Raw genomic sequence first — 20,334 nt, 5'->3', positions numbered from 1 at the left:
GCCACTGGTAAAAATAAAATGCAATCAGGAGGAAAAAAGAACAATATACAATAAAGAATCTGAGCAACAATTTGCATAACACATATACAAAATTACATACTACTAACATTTAGGATCGCCCTTGGGCGTTTACTGAAATTGGGGTCCCTAGTATCATAACAATAGTTAACAATCACAGGATTGTCCAGAAGTTCCTGTTTATCATAAAATGCCCTAGATAGGCGGCAATAAAAATCACAAAGATCCTCTATTCTTAATTCTTTACGAATTTGGCTATTCCGAATGTACCAGGGCGCATTACATATCATACGCAATACCCCGTTTTGGGCAGCTTGTAACTGCCTTGTCAAACTTTTGCACGAGTATGCCCAGACGAGGCATGCATAACTAAGAATTGGACGCAACATGGTTTTGTAAATGAGCAACTTATTATCAATAGATAGAACACTGTTTCGAGCAATTAAGGGGAAGAGTGAAGCTCTATTAGCTCGAAACTTCCTGAGAATATGTATAATGTGTGGGTTCCATGTAAGAGATTTACTGAGGATCACCCCAAGATAAGGGACTTGCTTGACCCAGGGAATGTCCACACCATACATTTGCAGGTGAGTCGGGAAATTCTTCTTAGTGGTAAAAAGTAGGGCATGTGTCTTGTCGACATTCACTTTGACTTTCCATTTGGTCAGCCAAGTCTTAAGCGAGTGGATGTGGTGTTGTAGCTGTTTTATTGCTGAACTAACAAATGCACTTTGCGTAAGGATCGCTGTGTCGTCTGCATATATGGCTAGTGTTGTGTTGTGTGTATTGGGGATGTCGATCACGTAAATATTGAATAGGGTAGGGCCCAGAAGGTATCCCTGTGGAACACCAGCCCTAATAGGCCGGTTTGTGGATAATGAACCAGAAACATGAACGACAAAGTGTCTACCGGTTAGGTAGGATTTAATTATGTTTGTGATGTAGCCTGGGAGTCCCAGGTTGTATAATTTGTAAATGAGGGCATCCAGCCATACTCTATCGAAGGCCTTGGCGACATCTAAGAAAAGTCCACCAGTGACACGACGTTGTTGCATCCCACTGCTTATTGACTCAACAACTCTGTAGAGTTGATGCGTTGTCGAGTGCTTACGCCTGAACCCCAACTGATACGGTATGAGGATCTTCTGCTCGTCCAGGAAGATGTTTAGTTTATGGAGAATAACTGCTTCCACGATTTCGCTAATTGAGCTTAGCAAACTGATTGGTCGGTAACTCTCAGGAGCAGTCGCAGGCTTGTTGGGCTTTAGCAGAGGGACAATCTTGGCAGTTTTCCAACAGGTTGGGAAGTATTGCCATCGTAGTATGATATTCACTAACTTGGTGAAGTAGAGTATTATCTCAACAGGGAAGTGCTTGATCATCTCATTTGTGAACCCGTCTACTCCAGGGCTCTTCCTTTTTGCAATTCGCATGATATAGACCTCCGATGGCATGGCTGAGATAATGTTGTCTGTGCATGGCTGTGTTGTAAAATTGAAGTGGAAGTCAGCAATAAGCTGTTCAGTGTCTGAGTCTGAAATGTTGTTAATGCAGAACTGAGATTCCATATGTTGAGCTAAAAGTTCTGCTTTCTCAGTTCCAGTGTAATGGATCCGTTGACGGCCGTGAAGGGGCGGAATGGCTTTGTAGCATTTTTTGTACCTCTTCACTGCTTTCCACAAGGAGTTATCCTCTACAGAAAGAGATCTGAGGTAGTTAGTCCAGACATCTTGTGAGAGTTTATTTGTAAGAAACTTGACCGCTTCGCACAGGCGATTGAAGTTCCTTTTATCATCACGGTGTCTGGTACGTTGATACGCTCGTCTTGCAGCATTTCTCTCTTTAATCAATAATCTGAGTCTTGAGGCTTGTGTTTCATACCAGGTTTAACTTCAACTTGTGCTTTCTCATAAGCATTTTGTATATTTTCAGTGAGGTCTTTGACCAAACTATCAATGTCACTCCCCTTGTGTATCGTGGGTAAAGTGTACTGAGTGTTGGAGAGGGCTTTGGCAAAGACCTGCCAGTCTGTACGAAAGGCCCTGGTGTCTGATGTAGTATATCTGCTGAGATCCAAAATAATCCTAACAGGATTGTGATCACTTGAAAGTTCGTCCAGTACGGAAATATCCAGTGGAGAACTGGTGTTCCGCAACAGGAAAAAATCAATAATTGCGGTGGACCCAGCAGCATACCTTGTTGGGGTACTTGGAACTGTCAATTTAAACCGTGCCGACACATCTTTGAACCAATCGGAGAAAACAGCAGAAGGACGGTCTGTAAACTTTGTGAATAAGTTACCGGGGAAGCCAAAATAGACCTCCTTGAGGGAGGCGGATTCTGTTTGTAATTATGACTGCTTTGCAGAAGTTTTAAACAACTAAACACTCATTAAAATTTTGCTTTCAAACTTCTTCAAACACTGTTAGAGTCGTAGATCGAAGCGCATTTCAGTAAAAAAGCTAAATTGAAATTCATAATTTTAACATTTAAAAATTTCATCTTGTTTTTATAGAGTTATTCATTTCATGTCATAAATATCTTATAATTTTCTTATATTCAAGGTAATTTATTTACTTCTGAACTTTTTAACATTCCATTTTTCGTCATTGAAATGAAATGCTACATTAAATTAAATTTTTGTGTGCTTATATATATATATATACGTCTTTACTTATGTAATTTTGATCAGTAATTGGAAATATGTTTTGAAGCGTTTGTTCTTGTATAAGTATAGTTGACATATAATTGGAAAAACAATTTTAATGTCATTTGATTCCACTTTTTTAGTGTATTATACTGAGTGTATATTGAGTAATTTTAAATATTTGGATTATTCCTTAAAAATAGGTTAGTTTTATGAATCTTTTGTGTGAACTGTTTTCCCCTTGAGTAGCCTTCATTTACTTTTCATTCATTTTATTTTTCATTTATGGATAAACCAAAAATTCTGATGAAGTATTTACACATTCTGCATGAGATAATTTTAAGTTTATTTATCAAAAAGGCATATTGTGATATGGCTTTTTATGTATTTTGATCTAATAAAAACATTGCTGTAATATGGGCAGTTACCCTTAAAATGCTGATATTTCTGAGAGAAAAAAAAAAAAAAGAGCTGAATTTATTGAATTAATATAAGCTTAATAGGCTGTGTTTTGACAAAGGAGTATTTTAGTAATTTGAAATGCATTACCAAGCACCTTAAATGTTTTTTAACAATTTAAGGAGATATGGTTTGGCACAGACTTACCAAAAGGCTATGAGCAAGTAATATTTTCTTGATTATCATTTCAAAATCACTCTCTTACTTTGCACCTTGACTTACTTTTTCCTGATATTTATCAGTGCCGTTTCTAGGCCATTGTCTGCCCTCGTACTTTCCTAAGATTGCCGCCCCCAAAATTTAAAAAAAAATGTTCAATGATTAATAAAATTTTTATTTCATATTCACTAAATAGTTACATATGACAAACTGTATAAAAAGTACTGACAAGTAAGTTACAACAAATTTAAAATATTTAATCGGCCGCTCCTGATTTTTGCCGCCCGTGTACTTTTACGCACTGCACCCCCGATAGGAATATCGATGATATTTATACTGGTTTAACTGGCTGGAACACATCTCGATGCATTTCTGTATACTGAAAGCTATTATGATAAATATTTTTTAATGCTTTTTTTTTTATATGGTTTAGCCACTAGGAGCGTATAATTACTAAATAAAATGTGGATGTTTTTAGTAGTTATACACAAACTGCAAATCATAATAGTAAAAGAATTTTTGATGCTTTTTTATTATCTGCACATTTGGTTTCAACATACAGTAGAAATATTTTTTAATGTACCGTCAACAAAAGCATACCCATGTATGTGTGTACCACATACATGTTTGATACATAGATAGATTTACATATTTTATATTTAGCTGAAAGATATTCGCCAGGTCTAAAAATGTAAATATTGGCTGTATAAACTTAATTTTGGTTAGAGTTGACTTTAAGGTACCTCTTGTATTATCGGAAAGTTGCTGTTTCCTTTACCGCCAAGTTGTTTCGTTTATCGCCAAGTTGTATCATTTATGCTAACCTGAGTCGTTGAATGTTACGGAAACCCTATTATGACAAAATCGTTTGCATTATTCTGGGAAATTTTGAATCATGGGAGGTTTTTGCAACCGCTTTTGTGGTGTGTGTTGCTTAGGAAGTACATTGCTTGTTTCATTGCTTAAACAGTACAAAGGCTGAATGTTGTAGGATTAATTTGAAGTTTCTGTATGGTTTGGAACGAAAGGGGAAAAGTGCATTAATTGACTGGTGTGTAAATGAAGGTTTATATAGTAGCCGTAGTCCAGAACTATGTAGTATATTTTTTAGTCTTATTTTTTGTGAATTTCTGTGGCAACGCTGATATACGGATTGTAGTTCAAATTACTTTAGGAAGTTTTTGGATGGTGTTAAACAATTTTGTGTGCCACAGACTGAAGACAAACGGATTTCTAAATAAGGGAGTATTTGCTTTGTGTAGCGCTAAAATATATAACAGGTTTTTCCTTTTTTTGTGTTAATTTATTGTTTGGTTTAAAATGTAGTTTATTGAGATTTTGTATTTTTGTTTGCCTCTGCTGTAGAATTGGGTGCTCCTTTGACTTTTTATGTGAAAATATATCGATGTGTACATGGACAAACTCGAGGGAGTGCGTAAAGCATAATTTGTGCAATTCTCTGATGTTTTTTAAGTGAGGGCTATGAGCAAGAAATATTTTCTTGATTATCATTTCAAAATCACTCTCTTACTTTGCACCTTGACTTATTTTTTCCTGATATTTATCAGTGCCATTTCTAGGCCATTGTCTGCCCTCGTACTTTCCTAAGATTGCCGCCCCCAAAATTAAAAAAAAAAATTTTTTCAACGATTAATAAAATTTTTATTTCATATTCACTAAATAGTTACATATGACAAACTGTATAAAAAGTACTGACAAGTACTTACAATGAATTTAAAATATTTAATTGGCCGCTCCTGATTTTTGCTGCCTGTGTACTTTTACGCACTGCACCCTTGATAAGAATATCGATGATATTTATACTGGTTTAACTGGCCAGAACACATCTCGATGCATTTCTGTATACTGAAAGCTATTATGATAAATATTTTTTAATGCTTTTTTTTAATATGGTTTAGCCACTTGGAGCGTAGAATTACTAAATAAAATGTGAATGTTTTGGTTGATCTTTGGATTATGGTAACTTAGCGATTTTTCGGCGAAAATTTGGCGACCAACTCTGCTACAGCAACCCTCTATTTTTTTTCTTCCGCCGCCATTATGTTTCTTTTCTTTTTATTTACTGAACACTTTTTCCAACAATCTACTAGCCAAATTACACTTATACTAGAAATTTTATCTAACAAAACTGCTTAATCATGACAAATATTCACTGCAAAATTGGGAAGACGTGCACAAACGCAAACTCCTTGCGCGTTTTTCACAATAACACATACAAATAAACCATGTACACGTCAACTTATTTTTACTTAAAAAAACATCCCAGAATTGCACAAAAATGGCATTGCGCACACTCTTCACTATATCCATGTACACTGCTGTTTTCTCATAAATTAGAAAAATTTCACGAAAATGCATGACAATTTTCTGAATCTTTAAACCCGGTAAAAAAAACATATATGAAATTACCTTATCGCGAAAAAGTATATACCCTTTCCAAATATGAACATTTCCACGTATAAAATAAATAAAATATCTAAAAACTTTTACCTCTAAATTATCTATTATATTATAAACGTCACCAACGAATTCATACCGCAAACATTACAAATACTTAGTGTCAAATATTTAAATTATTTCCATGCACGTTTACTTCAACTAAAACGTATACCAAATTCCTACAAACATAAAATTCACAAAATAACTATCATTTAATTAAAATATCACTAAACCATGTACACGTCGACTTATTTTTACTTAAAAAAACATCCCAGAATTGCACAAAAATGGCATTGCGCACACTCTTCACTATATCCATGTACACTGCTTTTTTCTCATAAATTAGAAAAATTTCATGAAAATGCATGAAAATACTCAATGTATACTACTCAAACATATTCCAAAATACTACAAACATATAACTCACAAAATCACGATCATTAAATTAAAATATAATTAAATTAAAAAACAATACTTAAAATATAAATAAGCACCTACATTAAATTAATAAAAATTAAATTACAATCCTAATTACTTTAAACTAAATCATTGCTAATAGCAATTTTCAAATAATACCATTTTAATTTATTTACTCCTTACATTTAGTACAATGCATAAAAATAATATCCTCAAATGATTAAAAATACTAACTTACCTTCTTCAGAATCTTCATTACGTCGCTGCAGTACTGCTGCTAATTTCTAAATCCTAAATCCAGTAGTCAACTGGAAGTCTATTCACCAAGTAATAAGAAATTAATAAAATTTGACATATACTCAAACTACTTTCAGCAAACCACGTACCCTTCCTTACACTCCTTTTCACAAAATGTCCATTTTCACCATATTTCCTATTTCACACAACACACAATGAAGCTTTTCCAAATTAACCTCCTTTTCCGATTAAAGAACTGTAATTCGTCCATTAATGTCACGTTTCACACAACAGAGAATATAGCTAAATATGAAATTTCCAGATTTCCCCCCTTTTCCGATTAAACAACTGTAATTCGTCCATTAATGTCACATGACATATCTCATAACCTCTCATTTCCCTCGCACAAAATAATGCGTAATCGGAACTGAGTGCTTCTCACATTATTACCAAAGTCCTAGCTAGTAACCTTTATCGCCTCCAAAATGTCGCCAAACTACCAGTTACCATATTCCAAAGATTAGCCGATGTTTTTAGTAGTAATACACAAAGTGCAAATTATAATAGTAAAAGAATTTTTGATGCTTTCTTATTATCTGCTCATTTGGTTTCAACATTCAGTAGAAATATTTTTTAATATACCATCAACAAAAGCATATTCATGTATGTGTGTACCACATACATAGATTTACATATTTTATATTTAGCTGAACGATATTCACCAGGTCTAAAAATGTAAATATTGGCCGTATAAACTTAATTTTGGTTAGAGTTGACTTTAAGGTACCTTTTGTATTATCGGCAAGTTGTTGTTTCGTTTATCGCCAAGTTGTATCATTTATGGTAACCTGAGTAGTTGAATGTTATGGAAACCCTATTATGACGTAATCATTTGCATTATTCTGGGAAATTTTGAATCATGGGAGGTTTTTGCAACCGCTTTTGTGGTGTGTGTTGCTTAGGAAGTACATTGCTTGTTTCATTGCTTAGACAGTACAAAGGCCGAATGTTGTAGGATTAATTTGAAGTTTCTGTATGGTTTGGAACGAAAGGGGAAAAGTGCATTAATTGACTGGTGTGTAAATGAAGGTTTATATAGTAGCCGTAGTCCAGAACTATGTAGTATATTTTTTAGTCTTATTTTTTGTGAATTTCTGTGGCAACGCTGATATACGGATTGTAGTTCAAATTACTTTAGGAAGTTTTTGGATGGTGTTAAACAATTTTGTGTGCCACAGACTGAAGACAAACGGATTTCTAAATAAGGGAGTATTTGCTTTGTGTAGCGCTAAAATATATAACAGGTTTTTCCTTTTTTTGTGTTAATTTATTGTTTGGTTTAAAATGTAGTTTATTGAGATTTTGTATTTTTGTTTGCCTCTGCTGTAGAATTGGGTGCTCCTTTGACTTTTTATGTGAAAATATATCGATGTGTACATGGACAAACTCGAGGGAGTGCGTAAAGCATAATTTGTGCAATTCTCTGATGTTTTTTAAGTGAGGGCTATGAGCAAGAAATATTTTCTTGATTATCATTTCAAAATCACTCTCTTACTTTGCACCTTGACTTATTTTTTCCTGATATTTATCAGTGCCATTTCTAGGCCATTGTCTGCCCTCGTACTTTCCTAAGATTGCCGCCCCCCAAAATTAAAAAAAAAATTTTTTTCAACGATTAATAAAATTTTTATTTCATATTCACTAAATAGTTACATATGACAAACTGTATAAAAAGTACTGACAAGTACTTACAATGAATTTAAAATATTTAATTGGCCGCTCCTGATTTTTGCTGCCTGTGTACTTTTACGCACTGCACCTTTGATACGAATATCGATGATATTTATACTGGTTTAACTGGCCAGAACACATCTCGATGCATTTCTGTATACTGAAAGCTATTATGATAAATATTTTTTAATGCTTTTTTTTAATATGGTTTAGCCACTTGGAGCGTAGAATTACTAAATAAAATGTGAATGTTTTGGTTGATCTTTGGATTATGGTAACTTAGCGATTTTTCGGCGAAAATTTGGCGACCAACTCTGCTACAGCAACCCTCTATTTTTTTTCTTCCGCCGCCATTATGTTTCTTTTCTTTTTATTTACTGAACACTTTTTCCAACAATCTACTAGCCAAATTACACTTATACTAGAAATTTTATCTAACAAAACTGCTTAATCATGACAAATATTCACTGCAAAATTGGGAAGACGTGCACAAACGCAAACTCCTTGCGCGTTTTTCACAATAACACATACAAATAAACCATGTACACGTCAACTTATTTTTACTTAAAAAAACATCCCAGAATTGCACAAAAATGGCATTGCGCACACACTCTTCACTATATCCATGTACACTGCTGTTTTCTCATAAATTAGAAAAATTTCACGAAAATGCATGACAATTTTCTGAATCTTTAAACCCGGTAAAAAGAACATATATGAAATTACCTTATCGCGAAAAAGTATATACCCTTTCCAAATATGAACATTTCCACGTATAAAATAAATAAAATATCTAAAAACTTTTACCTCTAAATTATCTATTATATTATAAACGTCACCAACGAATTCATACCGCAAACATTACAAATACTTAGTGTCAAATATTTAAATTATTTCCATGCACGTTTACTTCAACTAAAACGTATACCAAATTCCTACAAACATAAAATTCACAAAATAACTATCATTTAATTAAAATATCACTAAACCATGTACACGTCGACTTATTTTTACTTAAAAAAACATCCCAGAATTGCACAAAAATGGCATTGCGCACACTCTTCACTATATCCATGTACACTGCTTTTTTCTCATAAATTAGAAAAATTTCATGAAAATGCATGAAAATACTCAATGTATACTACTCAAACATATTCCAAAATACTACAAACATATAACTCACAAAATCACGATCATTAAATTAAAATATAATTAAATTAAAAAACAATACTTAAAATATAAATAAGCACCTACATTAAATTAATAAAAATTAAATTACAATCCTAATTACTTTAAACTAAATCATTGCTAATAGCAATTTTCAAATAATACCATTTTAATTTATTTACTCCTTACATTTAGTACAATGCATAAAAATAATATCCTCAAATGATTAAAAATACTAACTTACCTTCTTCAGAATCTTCATTACGTCGCTGCAGTACTGCTGCTAATTTCTAAATCCTAAATCCAGTAGTCAACTGGAAGTCTATTCACCAAGTAATAAGAAATTAATAAAATTTGACATATACTCAAACTACTTTCAGCAAACCACGTACCCTTCCTTACACTCCTTTTCACAAAATGTCCATTTTCACCATATTTCCTATTTCACACAACACACAATGAAGCTTTTCCAAATTAACCTCCTTTTCCGATTAAAGAACTGTAATTCGTCCATTAATGTCACGTTTCACACAACAGAGAATATAGCTAAATATGAAATTTCCAGATTTCCCCCCTTTTCCGATTAAACAACTGTAATTCGTCCATTAATGTCACATGACATATCTCATAACCTCTCATTTCCCTCGCACAAAATAATGCGTAATCGGAACTGAGTGCTTCTCACATTATTACCAAAGTCCTAGCTAGTAACCTTTATCGCCTCCAAAATGTCGCCAAACTACCAGTTACCATATTCCAAAGATTAGCCGATGTTTTTAGTAGTAATACACAAAGTGCAAATTATAATAGTAAAAGAATTTTTGATGCTTTCTTATTATCTGCTCATTTGGTTTCAACATTCAGTAGAAATATTTTTTAATATACCATCAACAAAAGCATATTCATGTATGTGTGTACCACATACATAGATTTACATATTTTATATTTAGCTGAACGATATTCACCAGGTCTAAAAATGTAAATATTGGCCGTATAAACTTAATTTTGGTTAGAGTTGACTTTAAGGTACCTTTTGTATTATCGGCAAGTTGTTGTTTCGTTTATCGCCAAGTTGTATCATTTATGGTAACCTGAGTAGTTGAATGTTATGGAAACCCTATTATGACGTAATCATTTGCATTATTCTGGGAAATTTTGAATCATGGGAGGTTTTTGCAACCGCTTTTGTGGTGTGTGTTGCTTAGGAAGTACATTGCTTGTTTCATTGCTTAGACAGTACAAAGGCCGAATGTTGTAGGATTAATTTGAAGTTTCTGTATGGTTTGGAACGAAAGGGGAAAAGTGCATTAATTGACTGGTGTGTAAATGAAGGTTTATATAGTAGCCGTAGTCCAGAACTATGTAGTATATTTTTTAGTCTTATTTTTTGTGAATTTCTGTGGCAACGCTGATATACGGATTGTAGTTCAAATTACTTTAGGAAGTTTTTGGATGGTGTTAAACAATTTTGTGTGCCACAGACTGAAGACAAACGGATTTCTAAATAAGGGAGTATTTGCTTTGTGTAGCGCTAAAATATATAACAGGTTTTTCCTTTTTTTGTGTTAATTTATTGTTTGGTTTAAAATGTAGTTTATTGAGATTTTGTATTTTTGTTTGCCTCTGCTGTAGAATTGGGTGCTCCTTTGACTTTTTATGTGAAAATATATCGATGTGTACATGGACAAACTCGAGGGAGTGCGTAAAGCATAATTTGTGCAATTCTCTGATGTTTTTTAAGTGAGGGCTATGAGCAAGAAATATTTTCTTGATTATCATTTCAAAATCACTCTCTTACTTTGCACCTTGACTTATTTTTTCCTGATATTTATCAGTGCCATTTCTAGGCCATTGTCTGCCCTCGTACTTTCCTAAGATTGCCGCCCCCCAAAATTAAAAAAAAAATTTTTTTCAACGATTAATAAAATTTTTATTTCATATTCACTAAATAGTTACATATGACAAACTGTATAAAAAGTACTGACAAGTACTTACAATGAATTTAAAATATTTAATTGGCCGCTCCTGATTTTTGCTGCCTGTGTACTTTTACGCACTGCACCTTTGATACGAATATCGATGATATTTATACTGGTTTAACTGGCCAGAACACATCTCGATGCATTTCTGTATACTGAAAGCTATTATGATAAATATTTTTTAATGCTTTTTTTTAATATGGTTTAGCCACTTGGAGCGTAGAATTACTAAATAAAATGTGAATGTTTTGGTTGATCTTTGGATTATGGTAACTTAGCGATTTTTCGGCGAAAATTTGGCGACCAACTCTGCTACAGCAACCCTCTATTTTTTTTCTTCCGCCGCCATTATGTTTCTTTTCTTTTTATTTACTGAACACTTTTTCCAACAATCTACTAGCCAAATTACACTTATACTAGAAATTTTATCTAACAAAACTGCTTAATCATGACAAATATTCACTGCAAAATTGGGAAGACGTGCACAAACGCAAACTCCTTGCGCGTTTTTCACAATAACACATACAAATAAACCATGTACACGTCAACTTATTTTTACTTAAAAAAACATCCCAGAATTGCACAAAAATGGCATTGCGCACACACTCTTCACTATATCCATGTACACTGCTGTTTTCTCATAAATTAGAAAAATTTCACGAAAATGCATGACAATTTTCTGAATCTTTAAACCCGGTAAAAAGAACATATATGAAATTACCTTATCGCGAAAAAGTATATACCCTTTCCAAATATGAACATTTCCACGTATAAAATAAATAAAATATCTAAAAACTTTTACCTCTAAATTATCTATTATATTATAAACGTCACCAACGAATTCATACCGCAAACATTACAAATACTTAGTGTCAAATATTTAAATTATTTCCATGCACGTTTACTTCAACTAAAACGTATACCAAATTCCTACAAACATAAAATTCACAAAATAACTATCATTTAATTAAAATATCACTAAACCATGTACACGTCGACTTATTTTTACTTAAAAAAACATCCCAGAATTGCACAAAAATGGCATTGCGCACACTCTTCACTATATCCATGTACACTGCTTTTTTCTCATAAATTAGAAAAATTTCATGAAAATGCATGAAAATACTCAATGTATACTACTCAAACATATTCCAAAATACTACAAACATATAACTCACAAAATCACGATCATTAAATTAAAATATAATTAAATTAAAAAACAATACTTAAAATATAAATAAGCACCTACATTAAATTAATAAAAATTAAATTACAATCCTAATTACTTTAAACTAAATCATTGCTAATAGCAATTTTCAAATAATACCATTTTAATTTATTTACTCCTTACATTTAGTACAATGCATAAAAATAATATCCTCAAATGATTAAAAATACTAACTTACCTTCTTCAGAATCTTCATTACGTCGCTGCAGTACTGCTGCTAATTTCTAAATCCTAAATCCAGTAGTCAACTGGAAGTCTATTCACCAAGTAATAAGAAATTAATAAAATTTGACATATACTCAAACTACTTTCAGCAAACCACGTACCCTTCCTTACACTCCTTTTCACAAAATGTCCATTTTCACCATATTTCCTATTTCACACAACACACAATGAAGCTTTTCCAAATTAACCTCCTTTTCCGATTAAAGAACTGTAATTCGTCCATTAATGTCACGTTTCACACAACAGAGAATATAGCTAAATATGAAATTTCCAGATTTCCCCCCTTTTCCGATTAAACAACTGTAATTCGTCCATTAATGTCACATGACATATCTCATAACCTCTCATTTCCCTCGCACAAAATAATGCGTAATCGGAACTGAGTGCTTCTCACATTATTACCAAAGTCCTAGCTAGTAACCTTTATCGCCTCCAAAATGTCGCCAAACTACCAGTTACCATATTCCAAAGATTAGCCGATGTTTTTAGTAGTAATACACAAAGTGCAAATTATAATAGTAAAAGAATTTTTGATGCTTTCTTATTATCTGCTCATTTGGTTTCAACATTCAGTAGAAATATTTTTTAATATACCATCAACAAAAGCATATTCATGTATGTGTGTACCACATACATAGATTTACATATTTTATATTTAGCTGAACGATATTCACCAGGTCTAAAAATGTAAATATTGGCCGTATAAACTTAATTTTGGTTAGAGTTGACTTTAAGGTACCTTTTGTATTATCGGCAAGTTGTTGTTTCGTTTATCGCCAAGTTGTATCATTTATGGTAACCTGAGTAGTTGAATGTTATGGAAACCCTATTATGACGTAATCATTTGCATTATTCTGGGAAATTTTGAATCATGGGAGGTTTTTGCAACCGCTTTTGTGGTGTGTGTTGCTTAGGAAGTACATTGCTTGTTTCATTGCTTAGACAGTACAAAGGCCGAATGTTGTAGGATTAATTTGAAGTTTCTGTATGGTTTGGAACGAAAGGGGAAAAGTGCATTAATTGACTGGTGTGTAAATGAAGGTTTATATAGTAGCCGTAGTCCAGAACTATGTAGTATATTTTTTAGTCTTATTTTTTGTGAATTTCTGTGGCAACGCTGATATACGGATTGTAGTTCAAATTACTTTAGGAAGTTTTTGGATGGTGTTAAACAATTTTGTGTGCCACAGACTGAAGACAAACGGATTTCTAAATAAGGGAGTATTTGCTTTGTGTAGCGCTAAAATATATAACAGGTTTTTCCTTTTTTTGTGTTAATTTATTGTTTGGTTTAAAATGTAGTTTATTGAGATTTTGTATTTTTGTTTGCCTCTGCTGTAGAATTGGGTGCTCCTTTGACTTTTTATGTGAAAATATATCGATGTGTACATGGACAAACTCGAGGGAGTGCGTAAAGCATAATTTGTGCAATTCTCTGATGTTTTTTAAGTGAGGGCTATGAGCAAGAAATATTTTCTTGATTATCATTTCAAAATCACTCTCTTACTTTGCACCTTGACTTATTTTTTCCTGATATTTATCAGTGCCATTTCTAGGCCATTGTCTGCCCTCGTACTTTCCTAAGATTGCCGCCTCCAAAATTAAAAAAAAATTTTTTTTCAACGATTAATAAAATTTTTATTTCATATTCACTAAATAGTTACATATGACAAACTGTATAAAAAGTACTGACAAGTACTTACAATGAATTTAAAATATTTAATTGGCCGCTCCTGATTTTTGCTGCCTGTGTACTTTTACGCACTGCACCCTTGATAAGAATATCGATGATATTTATACTGGTTTAACTGGCCAGAACACATCTCGATGCATTTCTGTATACTGAAAGCTATTATGATAAATATTTTTTAATGCTTTTTTTTAATATGGTTTAGCCACTTGGAGCGTAGAATTACTAAATAAAATGTGAATGTTTTGGTTGATCTTTGGATTATGGTAACTTAGCGATTTTTCGGCGAAAATTTGGCGACCAACTCTGCTACAGCAACCCTCTATTTTTTTTCTTCCGCCGCCATTATGTTTCTTTTCTTTTTATTTACTGAACACTTTTTCCAACAATCTACTAGCCAAATTACACTTATACTAGAAATTTTATCTAACAAAACTGCTTAATCATGACAAATATTCACTGCAAAATTGGGAAGACGTGCACAAACGCAAACTCCTTGCGCCTTTTTCACAATAACACATACAAATAAACCATGTACACGTCAACTTATTTTTACTTAAAAAAACATCCCAGAATTGCACAAAAATGGCATTGCGCACACTCTTCACTATATCCATGTACACTGCTGTTTTCTCATAAATTAGAAAAATTTCACGAAAATGCATGACAATTTTCTGAATCTTTAAACCCGGTAAAAAAAACATATATGAAATTACCTTATCGCGAAAAAGTATATACCCTTTCCAAATATGAACATTTCCACGTATAAAATAAATAAAATATCTAAAAACTTTTACCTCTAAATTATCTATTATATTATAAACGTCACCAACGAATTCATACCGCAAACATTACAAATACTTAGTGTCAAATATTTAAATTATTTCCATGCACGTTTACTTCAACTAAAACGTATACCAAATTCCTACAAACATAAAATTCACAAAATAACTATCATTTAATTAAAATATCACTAAACCATGTACACGTCGACTTATTTTTACTTAAAAAAACATCCCAGAATTGCACAAAAATGGCATTGCGCACACTCTTCACTATATCCATGTACACTGCTTTTTTCTCATAAATTAGAAAAATTTCATGAAAATGCATGAAAATACTCAATGTATACTACTCAAACATATTCCAAAATACTACAAACATATAACTCACAAAATCACGATCATTAAATTAAAATATAATTAAATTAAAAAACAATACTTAAAATATAAATAAGCACCTACATTAAATTAATAAAAATTAAATTACAATCCTAATTACTTTAAACTAAATCATTGCTAATAGCAATTTTCAAATAATACCATTTTAATTTATTTACTCCTTACATTTAGTACAATGCATAAAAATAATATCCTCAAATGATTAAAAATACTAACTTACCTTCTTCAGAATCTTCATTACGTCGCTGCAGTACTGCTGCTAATTTCTAAATCCTAAATCCAGTAGTCAACTGGAAGTCTATTCACCAAGTAATAAGAAATTAATAAAATTTGACATATACTCAAACTACTTTCAGCAAACCACGTACCCTTCCTTACACTCCTTTTCACAAAATGTCCATTTTCACCATATTTCCTATTTCACACAACACACAATGAAGCTTTTCCAAATTAACCTCCTTTTCCGATTAAAGAACTGTAATTCGTCCATTAATGTCACGTTTCACACAACAGAGAATATAGCTAAATATGAAATTTCCAGATTTCCCCCCTTTTCCGATTAAACAACTGTAATTCGTCCATTAATGTCACATGACATATCTCATAACCTCTCATTTCCCTCGCACAAAATAATGCGTAATCGGAACTGAGTGCTTCTCACATTATTACCAAAGTCCTAGCTAGTAACCTTTATCGCCTCCAAAATGTCGCCAAACTACCAGTTACCATATTCCAAAGATTAGCCGATGTTTTTAGTAGTAATACACAAAGTGCAAATTATAATAGTAAAAGAATTTTTGATGCTTTCTTATTATCTGCTCATTTGGTTTCAACATTCAGTAGAAATATTTTTTAATATACCATCAACAAAAGCATATTCATGTATGTGTGTACCACATACATAGATTTACATATTTTATATTTAGCTGAACGATATTCACCAGGTCTAAAAATGTAAATATTGGCCGTATAAACTTAATTTTGGTTAGAGTTGACTTTAAGGTACCTTTTGTATTATCGGCAAGTTGTTGTTTCGTTTATCGCCAAGTTGTATCATTTATGGTAACCTGAGTAGTTGAATGTTATGGAAACCCTATTATGACGTAATCATTTGCATTATTCTGGGAAATTTTGAATCATGGGAGGTTTTTGCAACCGCTTTTGTGGTGTGTGTTGCTTAGGAAGTACATTGCTTGTTTCATTGCTTAGACAGTACAAAGGCCGAATGTTGTAGGATTAATTTGAAGTTTCTGTATGGTTTGGAACGAAAGGGGAAAAGTGCATTAATTGACTGGTGTGTAAATGAAGGTTTATATAGTAGCCGTAGTCCAGAACTATGTAGTATATTTTTTAGTCTTATTTTTTGTGAATTTCTGTGGCAACGCTGATATACGGATTGTAGTTCAAATTACTTTAGGAAGTTTTTGGATGGTGTTAAACAATTTTGTGTGCCACAGACTGAAGACAAACGGATTTCTAAATAAGGGAGTATTTGCTTTGTGTAGCGCTAAAATATATAACAGGTTTTTCCTTTTTTTGTGTTAATTTATTGTTTGGTTTAAAATGTAGTTTATTGAGATTTTGTATTTTTGTTTGCCTCTGCTGTAGAATTGGGTGCTCCTTTGACTTTTTATGTGAAAATATATCGATGTGTACATGGACAAACTCGAGGGAGTGCGTAAAGCATAATTTGTGCAATTCTCTGATGTTTTTTAAGTGAGGGCTATGAGCAAGAAATATTTTCTTGATTATCATTTCAAAATCACTCTCTTACTTTGCACCTTGACTTATTTTTTCCTGATATTTATCAGTGCCATTTCTAGGCCATTGTCTGCCCTCGTACTTTCCTAAGATTGCCGCCTCCAAAATTAAAAAAAAATTTTTTTTCAACGATTAATAAAATTTTTATTTCATATTCACTAAATAGTTACATATGACAAACTGTATAAAAAGTACTGACAAGTACTTACAATGAATTTAAAATATTTAATTGGCCGCTCCTGATTTTTGCTGCCTGTGTACTTTTACGCACTGCACCCTTGATAAGAATATCGATGATATTTATACTGGTTTAACTGGCCAGAACACATCTCGATGCATTTCTGTATACTGAAAGCTATTATGATAAATATTTTTTAATGCTTTTTTTTAATATGGTTTAGCCACTTGGAGTGTAGAATTACTAAATAAAATGTGAATGTTTTGGTTGATCTTTGGATTATGGTAACTTAGCGATTTTTCGGCGAAAATTTGGCGACCAACTCTGCTACAGCAACCCTCTATTTTTTTTCTTCCGCCGCCATTATGTTTCTTTTCTTTTTATTTACTGAACACTTTTTCCAACAATCTACTAGCCAAATTACACTTATACTAGAAATTTTATCTAACAAAACTGCTTAATCATGACAAATATTCACTGCAAAATTGGGAAGACGTGCACAAACGCAAACTCCTTGCGCGTTTTTCACAATAACACATACAAATAAACCATGTACACGTCAACTTATTTTTACTTAAAAAAACATCCCAGAATTGCACAAAAATGGCATTGCGCACACTCTTCACTATATCCATGTACACTGCTGTTTTCTCATAAATTAGAAAAATTTCACGAAAATGCATGACAATTTTCTGAATCTTTAAACCCGGTAAAAAGAACATATATGAAATTACCTTATCGCGAAAAAGTATATACCCTTTCCAAATATGAACATTTCCACGTATAAAATAAATAAAATATCTAAAAACTTTTACCTCTAAATTATCTATTATATTATAAACGTCACCAACGAATTCATACCGCAAACATTACAAATACTTAGTGTCAAATATTTAAATTATTTCCATGCACGTTTACTTCAACTAAAACGTATACCAAATTCCTACAAACATAAAATTCACAAAATAACTATCATTTAATTAAAATATCACTAAACCATGTACACGTCGACTTATTTTTACTTAAAAAAACATCCCAGAATTGCACAAAAATGGCATTGCGCACACTCTTCACTATATCCATGTACACTGCTTTTTTCTCATAAATTAGAAAAATTTCATGAAAATGCATGAAAATACTCAATGTATACTACTCAAACATATTCCAAAATACTACAAACATATAACTCACAAAATCACGATCATTAAATTAAAATATAATTAAATTAAAAAACAATACTTAAAATATAAATAAGCACCTACATTAAATTAATAAAAATTAAATTACAATCCTAATTACTTTAAACTAAATCATTGCTAATAGCAATTTTCAAATAATACCATTTTAATTTATTTACTCCTTACATTTAGTACAATGCATAAAAATAATATCCTCAAATGATTAAAAATACTAACTTACCTTCTTCAGAATCTTCATTACGTCGCTGCAGTACTGCTGCTAATTTCTAAATCCTAAATCCAGTAGTCAACTGGAAGTCTATTCACCAAGTAATAAGAAATTAATAAAATTTGACATATACTCAAACTACTTTCAGCAAACCACGTACCCTTCCTTACACTCCTTTTCACAAAATGTCCATTTTCACCATATTTCCTATTTCACACAACACACAATGAAGCTTTTCCAAATTAACCTCCTTTTCCGATTAAAGAACTGTAATTCGTCCATTAATGTCACGTTTCACACAACAGAGAATATAGCTAAATATGAAATTTCCAGATTTCCCCCCTTTTCCGATTAAACAACTGTAATTCGTCCATTAATGTCACATGACATATCTCATAACCTCTCATTTCCCTCGCACAAAATAATGCGTAATCGGAACTGAGTGCTTCTCACATTATTACCAAAGTCCTAGCTAGTAACCTTTATCGCCTCCAAAATGTCGCCAAACTACCAGTTACCATATTCCAAAGATTAGCCGATGTTTTTAGTAGTAATACACAAAGTGCAAATTATAATAGTAAAAGAATTTTTGATGCTTTCTTATTATCTGCTCATTTGGTTTCAACATTCAGTAGAAATATTTTTTAATATACCATCAACAAAAGCATATTCATGTATGTGTGTACCACATACATAGATTTACATATTTTATATTTAGCTGAACGATATTCACCAGGTCTAAAAATGTAAATATTGGCCGTATAAACTTAATTTTGGTTAGAGTTGACTTTAAGGTACCTTTTGTATTATCGGCAAGTTGTTGTTTCGTTTATCGCCAAGTTGTATCATTTATGGTAACCTGAGTAGTTGAATGTTATGGAAACCCTATTATGACGTAATCATTTGCATTATTCTGGGAAATTTTGAATCATGGGAGGTTTTTGCAACCGCTTTTGTGGTGTGTGTTGCTTAGGAAGTACATTGCTTGTTTCATTGCTTAGACAGTACAAAGGCCGAATGTTGTAGGATTAATTTGAAGTTTCTGTATGGTTTGGAACGAAAGGGGAAAAGTGCATTAATTGACTGGTGTGTAAATGAAGGTTTATATAGTAGCCGTAGTCCAGAACTATGTAGTATATTTTTTAGTCTTATTTTTTGTGAATTTCTGTGGCAACGCTGATATACGGATTGTAGTTCAAATTACTTTAGGAAGTTTTTGGATGGTGTTAAACAATTTTGTGTGCCACAGACTGAAGACAAACGGATTTCTAAATAAGGGAGTATTTGCTTTGTGTAGCGCTAAAATATATAACAGGTTTTTCCTTTTTTTGTGTTAATTTATTGTTTGGTTTAAAATGTAGTTTATTGAGATTTTGTATTTTTGTTTGCC

At 32.2% G+C, this 20,334-nt stretch overlaps 1 protein-coding gene across 2 annotated transcripts in view; it reads left to right on the top strand.

The window, feature by feature from the left end:
* The first annotated feature begins 2,409 nt into the window (after positions 1-2,409).
* Positions 2,410-20,334, top strand: part of LOC118200513 (ATP-dependent RNA helicase DDX42) — a 137,170-nt gene continuing 119,245 nt past the window's right edge. Inside the window, exon 1 of one of the 2 annotated variants that reach the window (XM_085814843.1) lies at positions 2,410-2,582. The gene's annotated coding sequence lies outside the window, so the exon portion shown is untranslated. The remainder of the gene's footprint in view (positions 2,583-20,334) is intronic. The other variant, XM_085814842.1, reaches the window with a different exon arrangement.

Source organism: Stegodyphus dumicola, chromosome 4 (genome assembly GCF_044657685.1).
Source record: "Stegodyphus dumicola isolate Sdum_Otavi_A_Nest chromosome 4, ASM4465768v1".
Classification (NCBI taxonomy): domain Eukaryota; kingdom Metazoa; phylum Arthropoda; class Arachnida; order Araneae; family Eresidae; genus Stegodyphus; species Stegodyphus dumicola.
This window is presented reverse-complemented; position numbering and strand designations above follow the sequence as displayed.